The sequence below is a fragment of the Thunnus maccoyii genome, chromosome 17 (genome assembly GCF_910596095.1).
Source record: "Thunnus maccoyii chromosome 17, fThuMac1.1, whole genome shotgun sequence".
Classification (NCBI taxonomy): domain Eukaryota; kingdom Metazoa; phylum Chordata; class Actinopteri; order Scombriformes; family Scombridae; genus Thunnus; species Thunnus maccoyii.
Window position 1 is genome coordinate 1,782,408 of NC_056549.1, and position 24,744 is coordinate 1,807,151.

Here is a 24,744-nt window from a genome sequence, read left to right on the forward strand (position 1 = left end):
TTTTATGATAAACTTTTTAGATTTTGGTAGTTTTTAACGATATCTTTTAACCGGAGGAAGGATTTTAGTCATCGGACGTCTGGATCTTAAGTTATCAGCTAGCAGCCCCTCCTGGACAGCATCAGAGAAACACTGATTTTTAATGTGAAACAGCTTTATTCAGTGTTTTTACCTGTTTTAATCACCAGGTCTGTTTGCTCTGGAGAGGAGGAGACGTCTGCGGATAATTCGGCCTCCAATAAAAACATCCTGAATGCTGAGCAACTCCCATAATCCCTTGCTATTTCACTCCGTCATCACACTCCGTCTTTTGTTATTGTTTTGATTGAGACCCCTAGTGGCTGACATTACATATTGTGCGTTTAAAGCTGCTATAATCAATATCTTTTATAATAACAATGTATGAAATGAGAATTATCAGAGACTCTGCAGCTCCTCTCGGCTTTACGGAGCTTTATAGTGAGTTTCAGCTCATTGTTTATCTGTCCGGCTACAACTTTACTGTTCTGGTTCACTCTCAGCGTCTCATAGTGTTGTTTTCAGAGAGAAAAAGCTGTAAAAAGCCTCTGTACACTACCTGCTCAGCACCAAACAGCAAACAGACACAGTTAGCTGTAGACTAGCTGGTGAACATAGTGGAGCATTTAGTAGCTAAAGAGCCAGATATTTCCCTCAGGAGTTGGTAGAGAGTAAAAACAGAGCTAAAAGAGAGTGAATATTGGACTCACATTCACCAGATGGACAGAAACACGACTCCACATGAATGATAATGTTGCTCCGTAACTGCTGGATGTGGAAACTGTTTGCTAACAAGTTCAACATATCAACTTAAAAGCTGATGATGCGAGTTGCCTCCGCTGCCTTCAAGTGGCCAAAAAACAAACAGTTAATGCAGGTTTAATGTTAGTTTCCTCTGTTGACCCTCCAGTGGATCTCCATGATAGAGACGACTACGGAGGAAGAACGAAAAAACCTTTTTTATAGACGTGAACAAACACAACAGCCGGTAAATAAGTGATGTTTACTGCACGGTGAACACTTATCTACCAGTTACTGATGCTACATGACCTGCAGGAACCTATTGGTTTGGCTTTGAGTTACCTGTTATTTGTCCATTTTACACACTCCAACGCCTTGTGCAGAAGCCTGACTCGGCAGCATCAGAGGTTAACCAAGCATCCTGCACAATTTTCTGTCCCTTTTTATTTGGATCACAAGCGCTCGTCTCTACTGTCTGCGCTGCTCTCATGTTGCTTTCCAGGCTGTTCGAGACCTCAGAGAATGATCTATTTTAACACGCTATTAATTACTTTGTAAGGTGTAATGACATTACCTCCACAGTCTGGTTACCCCTCCCTATCCCTGCACCACCCCGAGTCTCTCTCAGCCTCACTGTGTGATGTCTTTGCAAAGTGAAATATTCAGCCGAAGCACAAAGTGTTTTTAGTGAAGCTGCAGCAAATTCAGCAAAACACCTGATTCACAATCAGAGAAAGAGAATGAATTGCAATGTTTCACCAAAATGTGAGCAGGATACTGCATACTGACAGTAAGATGCTATACTTTCCTTCTCTGTACATTTAAAAACATAAAATAACATTGTTAAAATATTAAAAAAGTTATTTTTTGGACAGATTGTGTCTGAATTTCGGTTGTTAAATTGGTGTGAAATTGAATTCCGACGGGGCTTTAAGAGAAGCCGGCGGAGGTGATCCCTGCACCTGGTTAAGATGCCCGTCTGGGGGGGTTTTAGAGGACAGGACAGACTGGAGGAAGACCTGCGGGCAGAGCTGGGACATGCTGGGGGGGATAAAAACCTGATAGCTGGAAGTCCCAGGAGAAGCTGTCAAGGTAAAGAAGGTTTAGTCTGCTCTGCTGAACAGAGAACCTGAGTAGAAAACAGATGGATGAAACATGCAGATTTACGACCTTAACTGTCAACTCTTCATTCCCCCTTTTTCCCTCCCTTTTTTTCCTCTAATAGTTTCTCTCACATCTGTCTCATTTCCATGCATACAGCGGAGTTGTTAATGTTTGTGGCAGATGGCCTCGCGTGTCTTCAGCTACATGTGAAGTCAGAAATGAATGAGACGTGTTTTTTTTCTCACTCGTCGTTCTGTCACAACTTATCTCCTTCAGGTCGTTGATGAGTGTAAGCAGAGAGCTCGGAGCGACGAGATAATTGTCACTCTACTTACTACACCCACGTATAATGTGTGTGTGTTTGTGTACCAGAGATCTGCAGGCCTTGTGGCAGTCTCTTCTTCTATTATTTCATCTGCCATAATTAGCAGACTTCTCCGTAAATGTTCCCTCCAACACTTGATGCCTTGCAAACACTCCTATTTTCAGGTTGAAATGATTGTTGAAACCTGTTATTTGCTTTATTTCTCCCCGCAGGTGATTAGCAGTAGTGGAGTCCTGCAGATGGGAGAACATGAAAGGGTCTCTCATGGTGAGCGATCGACTCTGTCCTCTCAGATCTCAGAGCAGCACGCTGATCAATAAGAAGGTATCGTTTGGCATAAGAAGACATGGAGAGGAAGCCCGCTGTTTGTATGTCTGTATGTTCAGCGTGATGTTTGTCTTCTAACACGTTGGAGAAGCTGGAACCAGAAGATGTTTGTCGTTTTAGAAACAATTATTCAACTGTTAAAATAGCTGCCAATTAATTTTCTGTTGATCGACTGAAGCTCTAAATAAAATGGAAACAATTTTATGTGGATCCAGAAGAGAGGATGAAGAATAAGCAGGTTAAAAGAACAGCGTTACTGTAAATCTCTAAATCACACTCTACATTTCTAAACTTCCAAGTGGCAATTTTTTTCACGTTGGATATTAAAGAGATAGTTTTTTTCTGCAGAATTATGAATGAACTTAGATTGTAAGTGCATGAAGGGATCTTCTAATGGTCATTATGAACAGGAGGAATGATTACAGCAAGAAAAACATGTCCTTTTAAAATGTAGAGTAACCATAAGCAACTGGTGACACCAGACAGGTTACAGCAACGCTGTTATGACACTTATGACTTTTACTTGTTAAAGGAAAAAGTCTTGGAGAGTATGAAACTTTTGAAAGTAACAAAGATTTAAAGATAAAGTCAGTGATTCTAATCCAAAACACTTTTTTATCAGATTCAGTGAATAATAACAGTGTGTGCTTTGATCATACACAACCCGACTCTGTATATAGACATGTAAACACTGAGCCAGACACAAAACACTATTCCAACCAATCAGCAGGGGGTATTGGTGCTCGTGCAACAGAACAGATACGCTTCCATTTTTATTAAATGTATGGATTCACACTCATCAGAGACAGTCTCATGGAGATCTCCAACATCTTTCTACCCTCCGAGTCGGTTTCTGTCGCGTTAAAGTGAAGTGTAATCTGTGCAGGCAGCTGTTTAAGTCACACTAATGTCCCGCTTTATATGTGTTTTGAACATATTAAGTGTATCAATGAATCAATAAATACAAACACTGTGGATTTCTTCCCGTGGAGCCGACGTGAAAACTATTTTGTTTCACTAAATTTCTGCAGTCTGGTGAAGACAGAAACAGGGAGGCTGAATGCAGGTCGACCGCAGAGAGGCGGACGGTGTGATTAGAGATGTGCAGAGAGACCAGTATTTCTATCTGTATTTGTTGAGGCAGCAAAATTATTTGTATTTGAATAAAAGTGGAAAGAGGCTGTTTTTGTTTGTATTACGCTTTTGATTTTACAATAAGTGTTCATGAATAAACTACCTTATGAAGGAGGTCCCCACACCAGGTCTGGAACTGGAGTGTCCAAGATCATAGACGACTGCACTGATTACTGAAATAAAACTTTACTAAGACAGACCTCTACCTATTTATACACCTATAACACAGAGACCGCACAGCATGTAACATGTAGAAGAACTTCAAAGGTGATTATTGCTTTGCACTTTTCATTTATTGCCTATTTTTTACAACTTAACTTTGTGGTAAGGAGAAGAGGAACAACAGGTTATGGAGAGTCTCTTGGGAACACTTTGCTTGTGTCAGTAGTTCAGCTTTATCTCTGGGGAACACCCCCAAGTTCTGGAGTGATGTCCAAATTAGGAAATGTGCGTCATGTAGCAGGTGGATGTGACTCCCCTCGTTGAGACCTGCTGATAGACGTCACAGCGGAGCAGAGGAGAGACACTGAGATAGTGATGTAACCGACCTGCACGCTGGTATTTGACATGTTTTTTTTCTTCCTGAAAACAAATAATTTAAAAAATATTTGTATGAAAGGAGGGGTGTATTTGTTTGGATCTTTAGTTCAAATATCTTTCTCCAGAATAACTGACTCCACCTTAAACTCCGACAGATCGGCACCGAGCGTCTGATCCTGTGGCAACAAAACACGTATGACAGGAAAACATACCGATCATGAAAAACGAAGGAGGTGATTTAATTCCCAGGTTTAAATACAAATGAGATGAAATTAACTTCCAAACTGTACGATTTGCTGAAGGGAACTGTATCATTTTTTATCTTAATGAGCCATGATACATAAGAGTCCTCTGGGAAAATAAACATACACAAGCGAGATTAAGCTGAGAGGGTTTTGATTGGAAAATACTACGAGATGCCAAATCAAATCAAATCAACTGCACATTTAGATTCAATGTTATTCACAGTGTAATAAGCCTCCTTATTTATTTATTTATTTATTTATTTATTTACAGAGGATGTTTTCTTCTTTCTTAGTTTTCTCCCCCTCCCTCACACACCTCCACCATCCCATTTCACCTTCTCTAATCTTTAAGCTTAATGGTTAAAATAATTAAAACTGAATATTTCAGTAATAATGGAAAAAGGAAAAACAAGCTTCCATAACACTTTAGTATGTAAGTTTATTTTTTCTATTGCATACTGATGTTTCTACTGCACCATGATGTTCTTACAACAGGTTTAAAACATCCAATTTGTGAGATATTCTCTATGTTTGTGTCGAAAATAAATAAACTATTCTGAGTAAGATAATCACAATCACCATTTCAGATACACACAGAGTTTTCCTACCGAGGAAACTCCACCATAAAATCTGAACAAAAAGGTAAATTTAAATCATCTGCTGACTTTCATTCAGGTGTTTTTAGAAAAAGAAATGCTATGTTTGTTACTCCTGGTGAGATCTTGCGGTCTGGCTGTAGTTACTGTATGTGTGGTCATTATGTGCTACTTTCTCCTCTGGTGCTTTGTTGGAATAAAACCACAAACAGCAGTCGTGAATGTTTTCTATAAAATCACTGATGAGTCACGTTTAACACCAGCGTTTCCCAACTTTCACCTCTTACATGAGATGGAAAAGCTCAGGCTCACGATAATACTAAAGGGAACCATTTACATAAAAATGATTAGCTTGAACTAGACAAACACAGTTGACTAGCAGACGTTTCAGTTTGATGGGAAATAAATGTGCATTTGCTAAAATATTTTAGTTCTATACAGCAGCAAACTGGAAAACTGATTCCTTAATTCTCTGTTCAAATGAAATAATGCATGAATGTATATTTTAAAAAAGATTAATACTGACCCAGTGATGAATCATTTCTGCACATTCATTTTAAGAATATTGTGCAGCAGTTGTGCAGGAAACACAAAACAACTTCATGTTCTTTGTTCTAGAAAACAGTCTTAACATAATGAGCCTCGGTGTCCCGTGAGAATAAAAATAAAAGCAACAGAGCAGCACATCTACACAATAACATATCAGTGTTATTACATCTCCCATGTATAAGTATATATGAGTTCATCTGCAAAAACAGATATCTCTATTTCTGTTATTGTGCAGGTAATATCCATCAAACTGCAGTTGGGTTGTTTGAACTCTATTGAAAATTTGTTGGGTTTTTCTTTCAAATAGTTTTTTGCAAAAGCAGATAATTTCACATTTCATGTTTCAGAAATGTGTCAAACATTCTTTGACATAAAACAAGCAGGTAAAATGCTGAAAATTGCAACAAAAACAGCCCATTAATGGTCAATATTACACATTTATATGATCATACCTTAGAAAAAACCCCTGAGCATGAACGTGCTGATGTTTTAACCTGCAGATTGTCCTTATTTAAAGATCTACCACAGTGGTGAGCAGACAAGCTCACTGCAGAACTGACTCATCGAACCTCAAGAGTGAAACTGTGGGAACTGCATTAACCTGAAAAAACATGAACTATTTTACAGTATTCCATAGTTTAACTCCATATTCCACATTATTTATTGTTACTCAGTGTTTCGCAGTATTCAGCATAACTCAGTTCTCAGCTCACTACTTCTTTTTACACCCCGAAGGAGGAAACATCACAGGCTCGTCAGTTTTGTCCAAATGATGCATCTTTTAAAGATGACTTTGAGCCAAACTTAGACGGGAATTTGCTTTCAGACAGCAGGACTCCGGCTCATGGATGCATAAAGAGAACTCAGTGCATGAAGCCAAAAAAGCCACTTCATGCTGTAAAGGAATTACCCAGATTAAGACATGCTGTGCACACACAGAGCATGCTCACTAGAGACTTCCACCGGCTAATGGAGTCGGCTTACTTCCTGTTTAGCCCTCCGGCTAACTTGAATGGGGATAAAACAATTCAATCTTTTCTAGACTTTTCTAGATGCTCCTTTTCTCATGATTTCATGCAGGAAAAATGCTTTCTGGGTCCCGGTCGGACCTGGAAGTTGTAATTATAAAGTTTTGCCACTAAATCAAATGATCTTCAAAGCCCGATGCTGTTTCTGCTCCGACTGAACAGAGTCACGACCATATTGTGTCACCAGACCTGAATACTGTGCGCTGATTCACTGAACGGATCGATCAGGTTCTGTTCAAGAACAGCACTGACAGTTAATGTTCTCTGCCGTAAAACGTGAACTTGCAGCACATTGATAACGGACAATAACGGCTTCTGTGTGGGGTTCAGAATGTGTTAATAACTCACAACAGTCAGTTCATTTTTTTAAAGGATGGTGATTACCGGTTTTTGCAAATGAAGTCGTCTTTTAGTATCAATATACTGTAACAGGAGAACAGTGATGCAGCATATTGCCTCAGTGGTTTCATCCATACAGTCTATTTCATAAAGGAATATGCTCTATATTAGTGATATGCACACAAACACAAAAAGCAAACAAACTATATTTCCCCTGGCAAATAAGATGAAATAATCTGTTTGTCTGTCTGCCGTTTTATCTGCAGTGTCCACCGTCCTTCCTCCTTTTCTCCCATCCAATAAATAAAACAGAATAAAAAGGAAGCAAAGAAGGACGCTCACAAGGAAATGGACAGTTAACTCTCTTAAGACAGCAGCAATATTTATCATGTCTGTCTCTCTTGAAGTGCACATGTGCTCTTACTGCTGCAGGTATAACTCAGTAAAGTGTATCTGTGCTCAGAACTATTGATTCATCTGGAGTTTGGATCGCCAGTGAGCGACTGTGACAGATAATCTCTCCTGCCTTAAAAACCAGAGCTGCTCCAATGATTAGAGTGACACTAAGCAAGATTTTTATGTACAAATGAAAATGTATTAAAAGCCTAAATCACAAAGTGGGGTCACAACAGTGCACCATCCAGTTTGCCTAAATCAAATTCTGTTGATGAGTGTGGTCACTTCTCTGCTTACGGAAAGTGATGAATCACAAATTAGAACTGAAGCGTTGGATCTGTAGTCTCTCTCCTCCCTTTGGAAGCCTTTTTATAAAGCATCACAGGTTGGTAAACATCAGCATGTGTGTACGTTTAACGTGAATCTTGGAAATTGAAACTTACATTTTTGTGCCAACGTGAAGCTCTGGCAGCTTTAAAGACACAGTGAAATAAAAAAATACATTTTCCAAGTTATAATTCTGTGTCCTTGTGTTCAATTATCTGTTGTTATATATGTTAAAATAATCACATATGAGTTTTAGGCTTGGTTGAGCATCAGTATTAGCAGGTTAATTAGCTTACACTGCTTCTACTGGAGGCTAGTTAGCCTAGTTTGCTAGCCTCAACTTCTTGAGTCAAATACAAAAAAAGGGGGAAGATGTCTTGTATCAACATTGGTGGGCTGTACAATGTTATGATATTCTCCAATCAGTGGCCCACCAATGGATGTATTAAGGAGAACTGGATTTTTTTTTTTTTTTTGTGCTTTCTCATCTCACAGGAAACCCTGGGTTGCAGGCCGAGCCTTCGCAGTCCTGTTGGCGTCCTTCCCCGGCTTTTGCTATTGTTGCCGTTATTGTTATTGTTATGATTGTTGTTATTCTGTCCCAACCCCTCCTCCCCCTCTTTCTTTCTCTCTCTCAACCCAACCGGTCAAGGCAGATGGCCGACCACCAAGTTCTGCTTGAGGTTTCTTCCTGTTAAAGGGGAGTTTTTCCTTACCACTGTCACCAAGTGCAGCTCATGGGGGAATTGTTGGGTCTCTGTAAATTAAAGAGTACAGTCTAGACCTGCTCCATGTGAAAAGTGCCCTGAGATGACTTTTTATTGTGATTTGGTGCTACATAAATAAAAATTGATTGATACTGTGTTTGAAGAACGTCCGTTCATTTCTGTGAGTTGCACAGTGGCGCATAAAACTGAAAGAAGTCTGCCATGTTTCTGCAGGCTTCCTCACGCTTCCCTGTGTTTGCATATAGCATGCTCAGTAGAGTCCTTCTCCAGCGCCTCTGAGACTCCCGTTGACTGAGCTGGTTGACTTCCGGTCGGCTCCTCGTTCACTTGAACTGGGATAAAGTAATTTAATCATGTACCTCTTTCCGAATGTTATTGGACCACATGGATCAAATTCTGATAATAACATAAATTATTTCGTGGAGTTTAAGATGCTCAGAAACGTTTATTCACTGTTTTACAGCTGCTCCTTTTCTAATGACGCCCAACCAGACACTTAGTTTACAAGCTTAGATGCTTAAATGTTCAAGTTCAAGTAAAAAAAATGTGTTATACTCTTTTGAAAAATGGAAAAATACATTATGCACAATAGCTCTGTTATTCTAAGAATTCTCTTTTCATTCTTTGTTGTCCTGCTACGTCTCTCTCCACACTACAGTGACGACATAGACGGCAGCGTTCGGTAATTAGAAGAGATAAGATGCAGGCCTCGGATGGCGAGCGTTGACTAAGCTCGGGACAAGAATCGCACACAAAAGCTTCTGCAGTGGTCAGCAAAAGGCGTAGAAGGCGTCTCGGATCAAAGAAAGGCTGGAGGAAGAGAAATGAGAATATAGGCGGACAGAGGGAAGAGGACGGAGGGATGACGAAAACTACAGTCGAAAGATTTCCTGCATCAAAGAAAGGTTGGAGGAGGAGGAGGAGGGGAAAGAAGCAGGAGTGTCAGGGACATGAGGATGTGGGAGGACGAAGAGAAAAAACTCAGCAAAATTTAAGACTTCTTTTGTCATGAAGAGGTGAAAGGAAGAAGGATACGAGGGAGGAAAGCTTCTAAAAACTTTTTTACACTTTCTTGACAGGAAGAGATAAACAGCAGTTATCTTTGTACTTCTATCAATCTAAGTTACTGAATCCTTTTATACCATTTTAGATCTATTGGTTTTTTACCAGAATCATCTGCCAACACGATGCACTAATGCACTCTCTATAAGGTCTGGTGCTCTATCTGACATTATCCATTAGTTCCTGTAGATCTCTTAAAAGGCTCCGACCCTCCCCGCCTGCCTGACTCATTTCTTTCTCATCCACTTTCTCTTTTCTTACATTCCCGCTTCTGTCATTACTTCCCACCCCTTAATTTTTACCCCTCTCCCTTCTCTTCTCCACTCTCATCAGCTCAAGTGACAAAAAGTATCACTTGGCGTCTAACGTTTCATACAGCGGCAATCTGAGTCATCTCAAAGGACCCGAATGTGGCTAATGATTCTCAGAAATACGGCTCAGACCCTCAGGCCAACTCATACATGAAAGGAAACTCGGAGAGAGGAAAGGTAAGGAGCTAACTTGCTTCACAGGGCCTGCTGTGCTAATTATTCATACCACTCTTAACTATTTGGTACATCAATCCATGTACTGTATAAGCCCTGACAGCAGCCCACTGAGAATATGCATTCAAGCTACGGCCAGAACAAGGACATCATGAGTAATCTGTCTGAATTTCCCTTTTCTTTCTTCACAGCACTACACTGCCACCACAAGAGAAATAATTATGGACAGGTTCCTTCACTCCTTGACAAATAAGCCTATAAATGTAAATATTCATGTCTGTCTCCAATTAGAAAAAGTAATGAAAAAAATTGTGCAAGAGAGGAACAGCTCAAGGTGTATATAGTACCATGGTCATAATTACTCAAAAAATTCATATGAAGACTATTTTTATCAGTTAATACCAGAGAACAGCACAGCAGAGCAAAGTTTACCCAACCGTCCTCGCAAAATAGGTGGCGCTACAAGCCCGGTGCCCATTTTACAAAAGTGGTTTGCGAGTACTGCTTACATGCAGATTACAAATACTACCAGTGCCCTGTTTCACAAATGTTTGGCACTTGCAAATTGCTGATGAATTTGTGCGTCCTACAGTCCTCTCGCATCCTCGTGCAGAAAGTATGGATCTCCTTTTGATTAATTAAACACATCAAAATTAATGTGAGAGGAAATTTGTTGAAACAGGCCCCAGGTGATGTATAGTGATTGACTACTCACAGATTTAGATGGTGAACTACTGTAGCTGGTGAGCTAACTGCTAACACGTTAGCCAGCTGCGAACATGCTAGCAGTCAGCTAGCAGTATTCACTCACAATAGACTGGCTGTAGCAAGATAGCTAACACGATCACTAACAAGATGACTATTACACACAGTTTATCCAAGAGATGTATTTGTACCATTGACCCCTGTCTCATAACTGGATCTGGCAAACCATGCCTCTTTAGTAGAGCAGTTTATATTCCAGCAGAGATGAGATAAATTTTCATGAACTGGCTAACAGAAGTGCAGAAAAAGCAGATTTAACCAAAATGGCAGCCAAAAGATATGGAAATGGAACCCATTCCCAAATTATCTTCAATATGCAAAGTCAGCAAATGGCCGTGAGAAAATTAGAAGAGATTGGCTTATCTATAGTTGAGAGTGTTCAGGCTCTGCAGCATCCGACGCCTTCTGTTCTGTCACGAGCAGACGAAGCCGTCCGCAAGTGCATTGAACAGCAAGGATTGAGTTCAGCTAGCAAATGGCCAAAAATGTACAGAAACTTACCAGAATGTGTGACAGTGCAATTTAAAATGGACAAACCCTCAGCACGCAGCAACATGAGATGATTCTCACATTCAAACACAACTGCAGACAAAGAAGAATAAAGCTATTTTACAATGTTTGGATACAGTCCTTCACCTGGCGTCCAGACATCTTGCATTAAGAGGCAAAACTTCCGATTTAGATGATGTTCATAATGGAAATTTCCTCAGAACTCTTGCCCATTATTAGTTGTTGTCCTACTATGATCCCCTTTTGTGCGAGCACAGAAGAAAGGTGCTTAACTCATTATCTGCTGAGACACAGAATGAGCTTATTGAGCAAAGTGACAAAAAAGTACTTAACACCATCCTGACAGAGGATGCCATCTATTACTCTGTGATATGTGATTCAACGCCAAACATAACTCACACTGAACGAACACTTTATAGGAAAAAACAAGATGCTCTCCTCACCGTCTCTCCGACACTCAACAGGATGATTTTGCTGTTGTATGAGTTGTGGCAAATCACTTACCCTCAGTTATTGAGGCACTGCAATGTGTCTTACCCACAAGCAGTTTGACTAGTGAAGCAAATGACCTGAAGAAAACCTCTGATGCTATTGTTCTAGCTGTGTGGGTAGAGGTCCTACAGTGCATTGAGGAACTTGATTCTTCAGGCAGGAGATAGATATTAGAGATGGATATTTCAAAATCTGGACAAATAAAACAGCCTTTTATAGCCTTGCCCGACATACGCTTACCTCCTCTAATATTAGACATAATAATCACCTCCAACCCCCAAATATTTGAATCTCACTCCAGCTGGTGGTTAAAAGTTGGCAACCCTGTTAAACAGTTATGTTATGAGTTTGTGCAATGCATGCATTCATCAATGTCCTGTGGCAGCAGAGCAAATTACTTTCCAATCAGATGTAATAGTTAAAATTAGAGACCAAAGCTTAAAGTAAGGCTGTGGTTATCTCCTCGGGCATAGATTGCCCTGGGTTTAGAAAATTAATTAGAGGCTGCAGAGAGAAGTGTTCATAACAGACAGGATGGCATTTATTCTACTCAGCAGTCTTCCTCCCTTTTTATCAGTGATGACTGACGAAAAGGACTAAATGAAGTGGAGAACAATCTTCTATTACCAAAAGGGACAAGATGACAAAACCGAAATGTGAATCTTTAATAGTACACTAATGTACAGTAGAGTTGGATGGTGGTTCTTTAGGTGACGTGAATAATTAATCTTCACATTGTGCCAAAGTCTAAAAGGCGGTTTGCTCCTGTGTGAACTACCTTAATTTGAATGCAATTACCGAGTTCAATGCCTATCCAATATCCAGGGTCAATGAGCTCATGAAGTGCTTAACATTGGCTTCTTTTTATTTAACACTGGACTAAACAAAAGGCAGATTTCCCAACAGAGACAAACAAGAGAAAGGCTTTCTCCACTCTATACAGCTTGGAACAGATTGTTGTCACTGGAATGACAAACGCTGACAATGAACCACTGGGAGTGTTTAGAGAAAGCTTTTATTTCTTGATGTCCGCTATTATATGCACCGAACATCTCTCCTAAGTGCCACTGATTCACCAGGCAAACTAAGTAAAACAATTGACTCACAGAAAATGTGGACTATCTGGTATTGTATGCAAAAAAACTCTTGCAGCATATAGACAGATTTAGTTCTAACCATAGACTGTAAAAAATATGGACTTAGTCACCGTCCAGTAGTTTGTGAACTGCTGTTCTGAAGCCTGGAGTTTAGTGAGTTGACAGTCGCCATCTTGGATTTGACCATCACCCTAGTGCTAGATGCTAGCTTGATTAGCATGGTGTATTTACAGTCTATGGTTAACTGTGATAATGCCATTGCCAATTTTTGCTAGCAAAAAACAGGGCTATAACAATTAAAACAAAATGTACTTACCGGAAAAACGGAACAGCCGACTCCTCAGAGGGTCTATTAGTACAACCAAACACTGAACAAGACTTTTTTAGGCGACAAAAATGTCACAATTAACTTTCATGAACTGAAAACAAACTGTGAAATAGCGACAGCTACTCCTAGTTGTCCACATACCAGGAAAGTGTTTAGTAGGGTAATAAATCAAGTGAGAAGTAGGGTCATTTTTCTCATAGACTTCCATATAATCAGACTTCTTTTTGTAACCAATGTAGTCGCCCCCTGCTGGCCATTAAGGAGAATGCAGGTTTAATCACTTCTGCATTGGCTTCAGTTTTCAGACTCAGAGCTACCCGCTTAGTTCTAGCTTTTGTAGTGTGTACTTGTAATAATAAAGGGAGTGAGGGTTGACAATAGACAATTACACTTCCCAAACAGTATTTGCCAACCAATATCAATATAATGATACTGGTATTGGTATTTTCAGGGATTCAATACAGGAATCCTTAAGCAGTGCTGCAGTGCATAGTCTATAGTTTACAGCACAGATCGCTCAAGCTGAGAAAATGAACAGCCCAGCTCAGATTTTAAACTTTGTTCCCTGTTCTTGTTTTCTTTAGACTTTTCTCTAAATACTGCCAAACTAATGCCAGAAATCCATCTGATCTTCCAACGGCTGGGTCGATGACCTTTCGGGCAATTAATCACGTCTTGCAACTCTCCGCTGCTCTACTGCTTAGTCCATACAGAACTTTATCAACCACAACACAACTTTGTCTACTCAGCATCTTGGATTTAATTTAACCGAATATTCTTTATGGTGTAATTATATTTCCGAGAAGTGTTTTGGCTGGCAGTAAGATTTGAGTTTTAAAGGCCCTCTGTAAGCGTTGCATCAGGAAAATTGTTAAAATGTACTTATAAAGTGCATCAAAACTGCACACACACGCTGGATGGATGATTGTCATTATAAACTTAATTTAAAGACTTGAATAAATATCAAACAATACAAACAAATCTGAGGAATTATCCCTTTTTTGCTTGTACAGTTTAGTTTTGACTTTAAAATTAGGGGTTTCACAAAAAAGTTTTCAAGACTGTGATATGTAGTTGAAAGCTCATTGCACACCAACAAAATATTTACTAAAAGGCATCCATATCCAACATTTGAGCATGTATTTGTATTAATTGCATTACTTGTATCAGTGTTTTGTGTCTACCAGCCCAGTGACTATAGATGGAAATTAGCTAGCAGCTGATTCTAGTACAATATAACCTTCTCATACTGTATAGTAGTACTTGGAGTCAATCAGTCACATATTCAATATCTATGGTATGTGGGTGTGTATATAGTAAAAATCATGTTACCTGTAGAGGGTGCTCAGATTACACACAGGCTACTGATGAAGACTGTGCAGCTAAAAGCTCCAGAACAAGCGAGTAAGTGGACCTTGAGCTTGACTTCATTCATGACTTTGGAAACAGCAGCTGATGAAACAATCTTTGTTTCAAAGGTCGTGAATGAACTGTTAAGCTCAAGTATGAGAAGCCCCAAAGGTGCTCAGATTGATTGATGGAAAGTTCAAACATCATGCATGCCATTTCCATGGCAACTGAGCAAATTTAATCTGCAAATGAAAGCTCCAGAACAAGCAAATAAGAGAACCTTGAGTTAAGATTGTTTGGTCAACTTATTTTCCACTGTTTCATTTAGCTGTTTTTGAAATGTATCTACTGTATGCTTCCTTCCATCAGTATGTCTTTTTGATGTTAACCATTCAGGCAGGGTAATCCAGAACTGCTACCCTGGTCCTCTAACTGCAGCCCGTCTGTGCCCCTCTTTATTTGAGAGATGATAGGACAAAATGCGAAGGCACAAGCCTGGAAATTGCACTTGACATCAAGGCAAAACCTCTCCCATTAGACTATGACTTTTCCAAAAAAAAAAAAAAAAAAAAAAGCGGCTAGTGAGTGGTGAGGTGCCGTAAGGAACACCTCAGATCTCGACATTATAGTAATGGACTTCCTGACACAGGCACTACACCAATGGGCCTTACATTACGTATTATTGGGGGCCATCTGCAGAGCTTTCAGCTTTGATGCACTGTGAGATGCTACTTATTATGCTGCAGCAGAGGAGTGCCTGCTGGACACTCACGATTGTGCGAATGTGTGTGTGTGCATGTGTGTGTGTGTGTGGCTGAGGAATGCTGGCTGGTGAGAGGACTGATCTAATATTTGTGAACCACCACATTACTAACCCTTTAGGAAGTTTGTCCACATACTAAATGTGGCCTCCGTGCAGAGAGGGCCACGGCTGCCAAGAGGACTACAGAGTGAGGAAGTGATAATAACAAGCAATACTGATGCAAACCACAAAGCTCTTTAGTCCGCAGAGGAAAGAAGAGCACATTAAAATAGTTCTCACATAAATATTAAGCTTAGATAAGACAGCAGTGTAAATTACTCCCATCATTGTGCTTACTGAATAATGTTGAATCGTTGAAAGGATTGAGTAGCCCCTGTTTATAAAGAAAAGATCTGGTCATAGTTTGTTTTTCATCTTAGACTTGAGAATCGCCTGGAGGGTCCTGTCTGAGCATCTTTAGTCTGCAAATGCTCAACAGGAGATTTGAAAGCACTGAGATGCTGCGTAGCTGCATTTAAAGTCAGAGTCAGTCTCAAAAGCTTAAATATTGTTTTATGATTTCTTCATTGGGTAGCTGGCAGCGCGATTCAGGAAATCCTGAAGCTGTGAAATATTTTTTAGACAAATAAGAAAAATATACTTCAGTATTCAATGCAATATTAATGCATTTTTTAAGCCTCTCTGTGATAACATGATTAAGACAAATCTAATCTTTGTTGTGTTTATAAGTTGATAAAAACAGATCCAAGCCAAGATTTAAAGGATGCTTAAAGCTTGTCTGTTTTTGTTTTTAAATTTTTATTTATATATCATAGATTGGCTGAGCATGCATAATCTTTTACTCTAAAATCCTAACCTGACAAAAAAAAAACATTATATAACAAAACAAACAGAATCACAAACAGAACAGAATAATGAACCAACAGTAATCACAGTTTCTTGAATATGATTATGTGTCACAATGAGACCAACAGCTTTACATTTAGAGGTGGTTGAACATTACTACACAAATCATTTATATAAAATTATCTGCAACATACAGCACCAGTCAGAAGTTTGGACACACTTTCTCATTCAAGTCAATGGGAAAGTGTGTCCAAACCAAGCAGTGACCTCCGGGGCTGTAAAATGAAGCCAAAAACTGCAGCTCCTTGAATGACCACTTGAGGCTCCAAAAGCGGGTCAATCCCCATAGACCTCCATGTTAAAATGCCCAACTTTACAGCAGAAATAAACATGTTTACAGCCTGGTACAAACAACGGTTTTGGTCTCTGTAGCTAATTTCCTCTTTCATGACAACTGTACGGCGGTGAATTTTTTTATAACTCACCTGTTTAAGTTTTATTAAGCCGTAAAGTTCTGCATAATGAAGGACATGGCTGCTTTGAGTGACAGGTCCACCAGCCGCTAGGTGGCTTGTTTCAGCCATTCGGCCCGCCTCTTTGCCCATTTTTGATTGGCTGGGAGTTAGGCAGAGCTTCAAAACCGCTCTTCAGAAACCAACGGGTGACATCACGGTAACTACGTCCATATTTTTATACAGTCTATGGTCCAAACCTTTGACGGGTCCTGTATGTTTACTGTGATTTTGACCTCAAAGTTCTCAATCAATACTGTCAAGAAAAGGAAAAGTGACAACATAAATACAACTGTTCTTTGAACTTAGATAAAATTACCATTTGCTATCTTACGTATTTGCTTGTACCCAGTGTGAAATTGAAATAATAACTGATGGTTCTGTTATGCTAACAGAGAAGACATGAAATATATTTGTTGTGATTTGAAAACATCTGTACATATTTAATGTCTCATTTTATTTTACTTTTTTTTTTTTTTTTTTTTAACTTTTTTTCAAATTTCACTTTCTAACTTTGAGCACACATTTGCATTTAGATTGTCTCGTACTTTTTAACAGATATGGCTCTGACATTTATTTGAAGTTCTTCAGACATTTTTATCTGTTTTTCTGATAACTTTGGGTAATCAGTGAAGTCTACTCCTTGATTACTTCTACTATCACCACTTCTACAACTAAAACACAATGTCCTGACGCAGCCTTACAATGTAAAATCAATTGACATACATTGCTGGTTGATAAGCAAACAAGCCCAGAACTGTCATTGTGATTCAAATGTTGTTTAATGCTAATTGATAGACTGATGTACAGCACCAGTCAAAGGTTTGGACACATCTTCCCCTTCACTTCAATGAGAAAGTGTCCAAAAATTTGACTGGTGCTGTATGTGACATCATATTTTTCCAACTCAGCCTTCAAACTGCTCAGACTAGTGATGCTGGATAAAAAATACAGAAAATCTCTCAAGTGAAATAACCAAAAATGTTTTATCTTTGGCAGAAAACGCTGTGTTTATGTGGGAGCCCGTCACTCATAGTCAGAAGCTTATTGAGAATATAAAGGCATTACAGAGGATGTCACAATGAAAGCGATTTTATAAGTTAGTCAGAACTACCTGCATCAATAATGTAAGAACACAAAGAAAATCACAACTATGTGACAGATGAAAATATTACAGTAGCATCACACCAATTAAGTAGTTACCCTGCTGCACCGTACAGTAGAGCTGCATTAATGTTTTAAAGGGTTTCTGTATATTTTGCCTGTTTTTCTCTCTGTGTTGTATTCTCACTGTATTTACTTTGACATGTTCTATACAATGTGATTTATGATTAGGGAGGCCGGGAACTCCTGTCCTGCTGTCCCATGGAGAAATAAAGCCACAGCAGACGCCGCAGTCGAAATGTGGAGTCCAGACTCATCCAGATAAGACAATAAAAACAGAGCCGGACTGTCTCTGTACAAATGACCAGAGATAACATGAGGAAATAAACTCACTCAGCGTATATACAGTACGGTACAGACACACTGCACTGTATGTAACTGTGTCACACAGTCTGACTGCAGTACTTATATTTTTGAGATATTTCATTTGTCATCGACTTGCTCATTCTTGCTCCTTCACAGCTCATTTAGCAACCACTTTTGTTTGTTTGTTTGTCACTCAACATTGACTCCAGATACCCGTTATACTCATATTTACACATACCAACTACTGCATAATAGCTCTCACCAAACACTAAAAGCCAGTGTTCAAATAATATGCAAGTGTCAAATAATACTCAGTAGTGCCTCAGTAGTGGAACCTATAATGGATCACATGGTAAAATCATCATAATGTACATATCAGCTGTTCCAATGATCGATAGGTGGCTGTAATGCACCAAAACCGCAGCAATGTGCCAACAAAGGCAGGAAAGAACAAGACTGCAAGCTGGTAAACAGATGTAAACAATGCAGAATTTAAAATAAATCTTTAAAAAAATGGCTTTACAGATGTTTTTTGAGGAAGGAAATACTTCTGTTACACCGTGTTAGACCTCAAAGGGCCTCCACATGTCCCCTTTAACTAATTCTGACTGATTTCCCTCAATGTCAGGCTGCTGATAATAAAACTCAAGACCTCCTGCTGATGTTTCATATTAATATCCTTCCAGGAAAGACAAGTGTCAACCCGTCATAACATCCATAAACTTATTATCATTATTGTGAGTGAACATAAGAGCAAACATCAGCAAGACTTAAAATGTTAATGATTGTTATGTCATGCCATTTACAATTTTCTGCAGTATTTCCACATTGCTAAACTGTAGTTATGAATAAACTCCTGTATTATTAAATACAGTCAACTCAATAAGTTGAAAAGGATGATTTTTAGTTTTGTTTTATCTGCTCACAGAATCCAGAGGCTGACTGTGGGTCAAGCCTGAGAGGTGATTAACAGTCCAGCCTCCACGGACACAAATGAAGAAACTAATGAATTCCATTAGGATTTAGCAAATGGCCTCTGTCAAGGAGTAGCGACCGAGGAATCTATGCGAGTGTGTTCGTATGTGAGAGTGCATGTGTGCAGGTGTTTAATCACTTGGCAACTTTTAATTAAAGTCTACGAGATTACCTCAAGCAAACGGAGTAAAAATCTGAAACACTTAGACCTTATTTGGTATCAAAGTATGGCTTAATGGCCGCTGGAGTACTGTTGCCGAGGAATACAATGAATTAGTCCACTGCCTTTCAAGCTCTGTTTTAAATCCAGTCACACTTCACTGGCAAGAGAACAACAGCCCTCACAGAGCAGAGCCATGCATTTCAATTTAGAGCTCTTTGGCCGGTTTAAATTGCTCACCAGTTATTCTCTGTCTCACCAGTTCAACCTCTTTTAGCAAACTGTAGGACCTGATTACTGCCAGGGGTGGACTATAGGATATAATGACAGAAGCAGGTCTGGGGATGTGCTTTTAGGGTTTGCTAAAGTATGCACAGGCAGTCTGTCGCCAGGGCTGAGTATGTGCAAAATGTTTATTGATATACTCAGCAGTTACCTACATTTTAAGATGTATCACAAATTAAAAAAACACCTCCGACTGGTATTGATGCTCAGTTACTGTTACACATACTAGACATACTTAGATGAGCGTAAAGCCCGAGTATAACTACACTTATTGACACAAATAATGTGACCTGTAGAGCTGAAACTATTAGTTGATTAGACAGAAAAGTCGATTAATCATTGAAATCATTTTGGTTCCTTGGTTCCTCTTTACTCCGTCTTCTACATCAGACAAACCTCTCTGTCTGCTGAGGGAGCAGCTCATGAATTATTGAACACAAATTGGACCATGATTCACATGGAGCTGTAGGTCTTCATGATTATCTTCCCTTTAATACTGAAGTCTGAGGCTCTTTATAAGATATACTGCATGTATCATGTTTGTTGAGGGAATTTGTAATGGACCCTGAACCATTGTAATACCGTAACAATTACTGTTTGCTTTTCTACTCGGATGGTGACTCAGGTGGTTTCTCTTGGTTTCATCATGGTTCTAACGTTTGTTGATGACTTTCTAGATAATAGATTAGAATTCATTGTGTGAATCCTTGAGGTCTAACAAAATGTTGAATGCATTTCCTTCCTGTTGAGAGTTTGAAACCTGCATTACTTACATCTGTGACTACTTACTCTCTTCGTCTTCTTCTTCTTCACTGCCTTCGCTGTGCGTTTTTGTGTGTGTGTGCACAAGAGGAACAAAACATGGACACATGTAAAATTCATCCATAGCACGCGTAATCGAAAGAAGCTCTACAGGGTACTTTTTCAAGTTGTTTTTTCATTAGTATTAGTTTAGTAATTTAAATTTGTAGCAGCTTTTAGTTTTTTTCCATGTATTTTTGGAACTCACCACTATTCTCCTGTTGTCTCTTCACCTTTGAATACGCATATGTAAACATTACACAGTGTATTATACGGGACACAGGAGACGTTCCTCACCAGGAAAATGACAGCAAATCGTCAATAGTTCATTCAAATGTCAAATGTTAAATGCCAAACACACCGCACCGTAGCAAATGTGATGTCAAAACATCTTGACAACGGGAGGTTTTTCCTTATCCACTCTTTAAGGATATAAGATGTTGTACTGTATTCTGTACAGATTTTAAAGCCCTTTAAGGAAAATTTGTGATTTGTGATTTTGGGGCTACATGAATGAAAAGTGACTGTATAAAGCATCTAACTCTAACAAATAGAATTACTGTTCTCATCCCATCTTGTACCAACAGCCAACATATAGTAGGTTTCTTTTAACTGTGAGTATGATCTTTCTCTAACTTAACGTATACAGTAAGTACTTCCTGGGCTTAACCATAGTGGAGGTATATCAGAAAGCTGTCATATGAATTGTTTTTGTAATGCTTATATGTGTTTTGGAAGGCAATAACAACCTATTTCACCCTGCTGATAGGCCAGATCAGAAAACGCTTCAATTGGTCATCTTTGGAAGGCAGTGACAATCAAACTATTAACTTGGAGGACCTGTTAATACACAGATCTCTATAGGGACGTGTTTAGCCTAGCCTAGCTTAGCACAAACATTGAAAATGTGGGGAGCAGCTAGCCTCCCCCAAAAGACAATAAATACACCTTTAAACAACTCCAAAAACTTCTTATATACATTGTTATGTTGTTAGCTATCAAGCTAGACATTAATTCGCCCGAGTCTGAGTTAGAAAGTTGTGCAACTTTACTTTGAAGATAAACTCTGGGACCAGCGATTGGTAGCATTCTTTAGATGTTTTGTTAAACCACGATGTGTTTTAAATCACCATGTCATGACTTTCCCACAAGCACTTTGTTTGAAGCACAGACCTACTGACTGCTGAACAGTTTCCTCCCCTGCTGTGTTGTTATCGGGTGTGTAGATCCAGTTCTGAGAAGTGAAGCCAATGCAGAAGTGACTTAAAGCTGCCATCAGGGGGCGACGCCACTGGCTGCAAAAAGAAGTCTGAGAAAATGACTCTACTTCTCACTTAATTTATTACCTCAGTAAAAATTTTATGTTTATGGTCTCAATCACTAGTTTCAAGTCTTCTTCAATACATCATGATGATCATTTTATAAATTATGGTCCCATTTAGAGTAAAATAGATGATAAAGCAGGTTATGCATTAGGGTGCGGCTACCTTGTGATTGACAAGTCGCTACCATGACGACAACGTCGGTTATTTATATTACGTATAGTAACACCAGATTAGAACAGGAGTATATGCGTAGCGAGAGCTGTTGCTATTTTAGTTAGTTAATTGAAAGTTAGTTGAAAGTTAATTGTAACATTTTGGTCGCCTAAAGACGTCTTGTTCAGTGTTTGGCTGAACTAAAACACTTTTTTCCAGTAAGTACATTTTGTTTTAATCCTGTTTTTCGCATTAGCGTTATCACAGTTAACCATAGAGTGTAAATGCACCGTGCGAACCAAGCTAGCAGCTAGCAGCTAACATTAGGGTCAGCTCCACCCTCTCGTCCAAATATGGTCACTTCTGGCTCCAAAAACCCAAGATGGCGACACTCAAAATGCCAAACTCACAGTTTAAAAACCATTGAGTGACGTTATGGTGGCTACGTCCATTATTTTATACAATCTATGGTTGTTATTGATCTTTAACTCCCAGTAAGAATGCAAACAAGTGTATTTCCAGACGGCAGAAGATTCCTTTTAAGCAAGCTGAAGAAGGCCAAGAATGAAAAGAAATGAACCGCGCAACATCTGACCTGTAAAAGGGAAACATAACATCATGACAGCTGAAGTCCCACATGCTCTGTATGACATGAATAAATGAAACTGACTTAAATAATGTGTGAAAAAGAAATGTCAGGAGAACATCTCCAGAAAGTATCAGGATGAAGAGATAACCACTGTCAGTGACAAGTGTCTATCAATCTGACATCTCCATTGAGAGATGTGGTTTCCGCTTCTATGTGGTTTGTCTTGTGAGTTTTTTTTTCATCTGCAGCCTCCCCTGAATTCACCAGGAGTGTTTTTAAAATAATCTGTTGACTTTAAAGTGAAAACCAACCGTAGTGTTGTTCTTCCCCATCCCTGTAAAGCCCCTGGAGGAAGCATTTGATAACAGATAATGGATTTACTGTGCTGAGGAGGAGAAAACTTGCTTTATTATATAGTCTTGGGAGGGAGGGTGGGGTAGAATAGAAATGTATGGATGTACATTTCTATTGCTGCTTGTGTCTCTTTCTTTTCAAATTTTTCTGTCTCCTGTGAATTTTCTGCTTTTTGATGTCACAATGTTTTTATAGACAACCGTGTGGTTGCACTCAATTCAACCTCCTACACGGCGTGTTGGATACAAAACACTTTGAACTTCTTATGGTCTGACCTCAAAGAATTTTCAGCATTTTGACAAAATAAAATTATCTTGAGTGGGATGTACACAATTCATGGATCCGCCCAACTTTTCTTTTTAATTTAACATTTTTATTCAAAACAGAAATTCCTTTCAGTCTAAGGAATAGCTTATATTTATTACATCTCACACACTCTGTGGCCCCTGACAATACTTCAGTAAAATGCAGCTGTTAACATTCATGTATGCAGATTGGGACTTGACTATATCGCAGGTACTGTGGCACAAAATCAGTCGAAGCTATCCTTCATCCCAAGCAATGTATTCATAAAAAAACATGAAATCACACACACAGATACTTCAAAGACATTTCCCTTTGTCCTACTTTACATGCAGGCCACACATGAAAACAAAGATTAAATGCACACACACACACACACACACACACACACACACACACACACACACACACACACACACACACATGCAAACACACAAGAGTGCTTCTCTCTCCTTTCTGTTCAAGACACAGTAAATAACCACCTCAGCGCCACCGGAGCCCAGCAATTTATGCATGAAGAGGATGCAGAGAAGAGAAAGATGCATCCATTTTCTCCAACACACACATACACACACACACACACATAAACACACACACACACACACACATACAGATTCAAGGCTACGTGTTGCTCTCAAAACAGCAGCATGTGGCTGTTGTGGAAAGCATCACGAGTTGAATTACAATGTGGTGATTGAGACATAGCACATAAATGAAATTTAAAATGGAAGGAGAAGCCTCACAATCAAACACACACACACACACACACACACACACACACACACACACACACACACACACACAGCAGATGGGTTGGCCCCATTTTCAGATCAGTTAGCAGTAACAGATGGCAGCAGTGTGTATGTGTAAGGACGGGTAAAGATAAGGAGGAATACATAATAAAAAAAAAAAACACCTATACAATCTCATAAAATCAGATACAGTATCTCTACAACAAGGCTGATAATGTTTTAATTTAAACATCAACAACTTTAGCAACAAACAGAAGTTGAAACACCAGTGATCTGGTCAGAAACTAACAGTTTTTCTCCTTGTTGTAGTCCAAACTCTAATAAATTATGACGAAATTTAGCAAAAAGGTAGAAGTGATATTGCGAGAGGAGTCTCCAACACAAACAAGTAAGTAAAGTTTATTTAGTATAGCACAGAGAAACATCATAAAGTGCTTCACAAGGGTAAAGTTGTTCAAAATAAAACCATAAAACAGTAAAAGAGAAAGAATTCAACCTAACACACAAAACTACAAACACTAGACAGCAGGAGGCGACACAAAGGCCAGTCTGAATAAAAGAGTCTTCAGCTGCTTTTTAAAGGCAACAACTTCCTCTAAAACCTTTGAGATAAAAGGCAGCTTAGAGATATACGCCTGTAGTTTTCAGGAAGGGATGGATCAAGGTGAACAACTGCATGTTTTAAAGAAGCTGGGACACAACCAGATAGCAGGGAGCTATTTATAACAGAGGCCAGGCATGGACTAACAGACCATAGAAGTTGGTAAAATATCTGCAGGGCTGGAGGAAGGTTTTCATGCTGCCCACCAGATCAATGAGGTCTTGCAGGGAAATATAGAAGAGAAGCAGTTCGGAATTGACGGCTGAGTTTTGAATAAGCAGAAATGAGAGTAGAAGAAGAAGGGGGGTGATGCTCACCAGGACATCTCTAATCTTATCCACAAAGAAAGAGAGAAAGTTTCTGCAATCT

The 24,744-nt window shown here is 39.2% G+C and overlaps 1 long non-coding RNA gene across 1 annotated transcript; it reads left to right on the top strand.

Moving 5' to 3' along the window:
• Positions 1–9,521: 9,521 nt before the first annotated feature.
• On the top strand, positions 9,522–19,747 carry LOC121881971. The gene is made up of 4 exons (XR_006091976.1): positions 9,522–9,608; positions 9,793–9,947; positions 10,136–10,207; positions 17,943–19,747. It is a non-coding gene; the product is annotated as an uncharacterized LOC121881971 (long non-coding RNA).
• Positions 19,748–24,744: the final 4,997 nt, after the last annotated feature.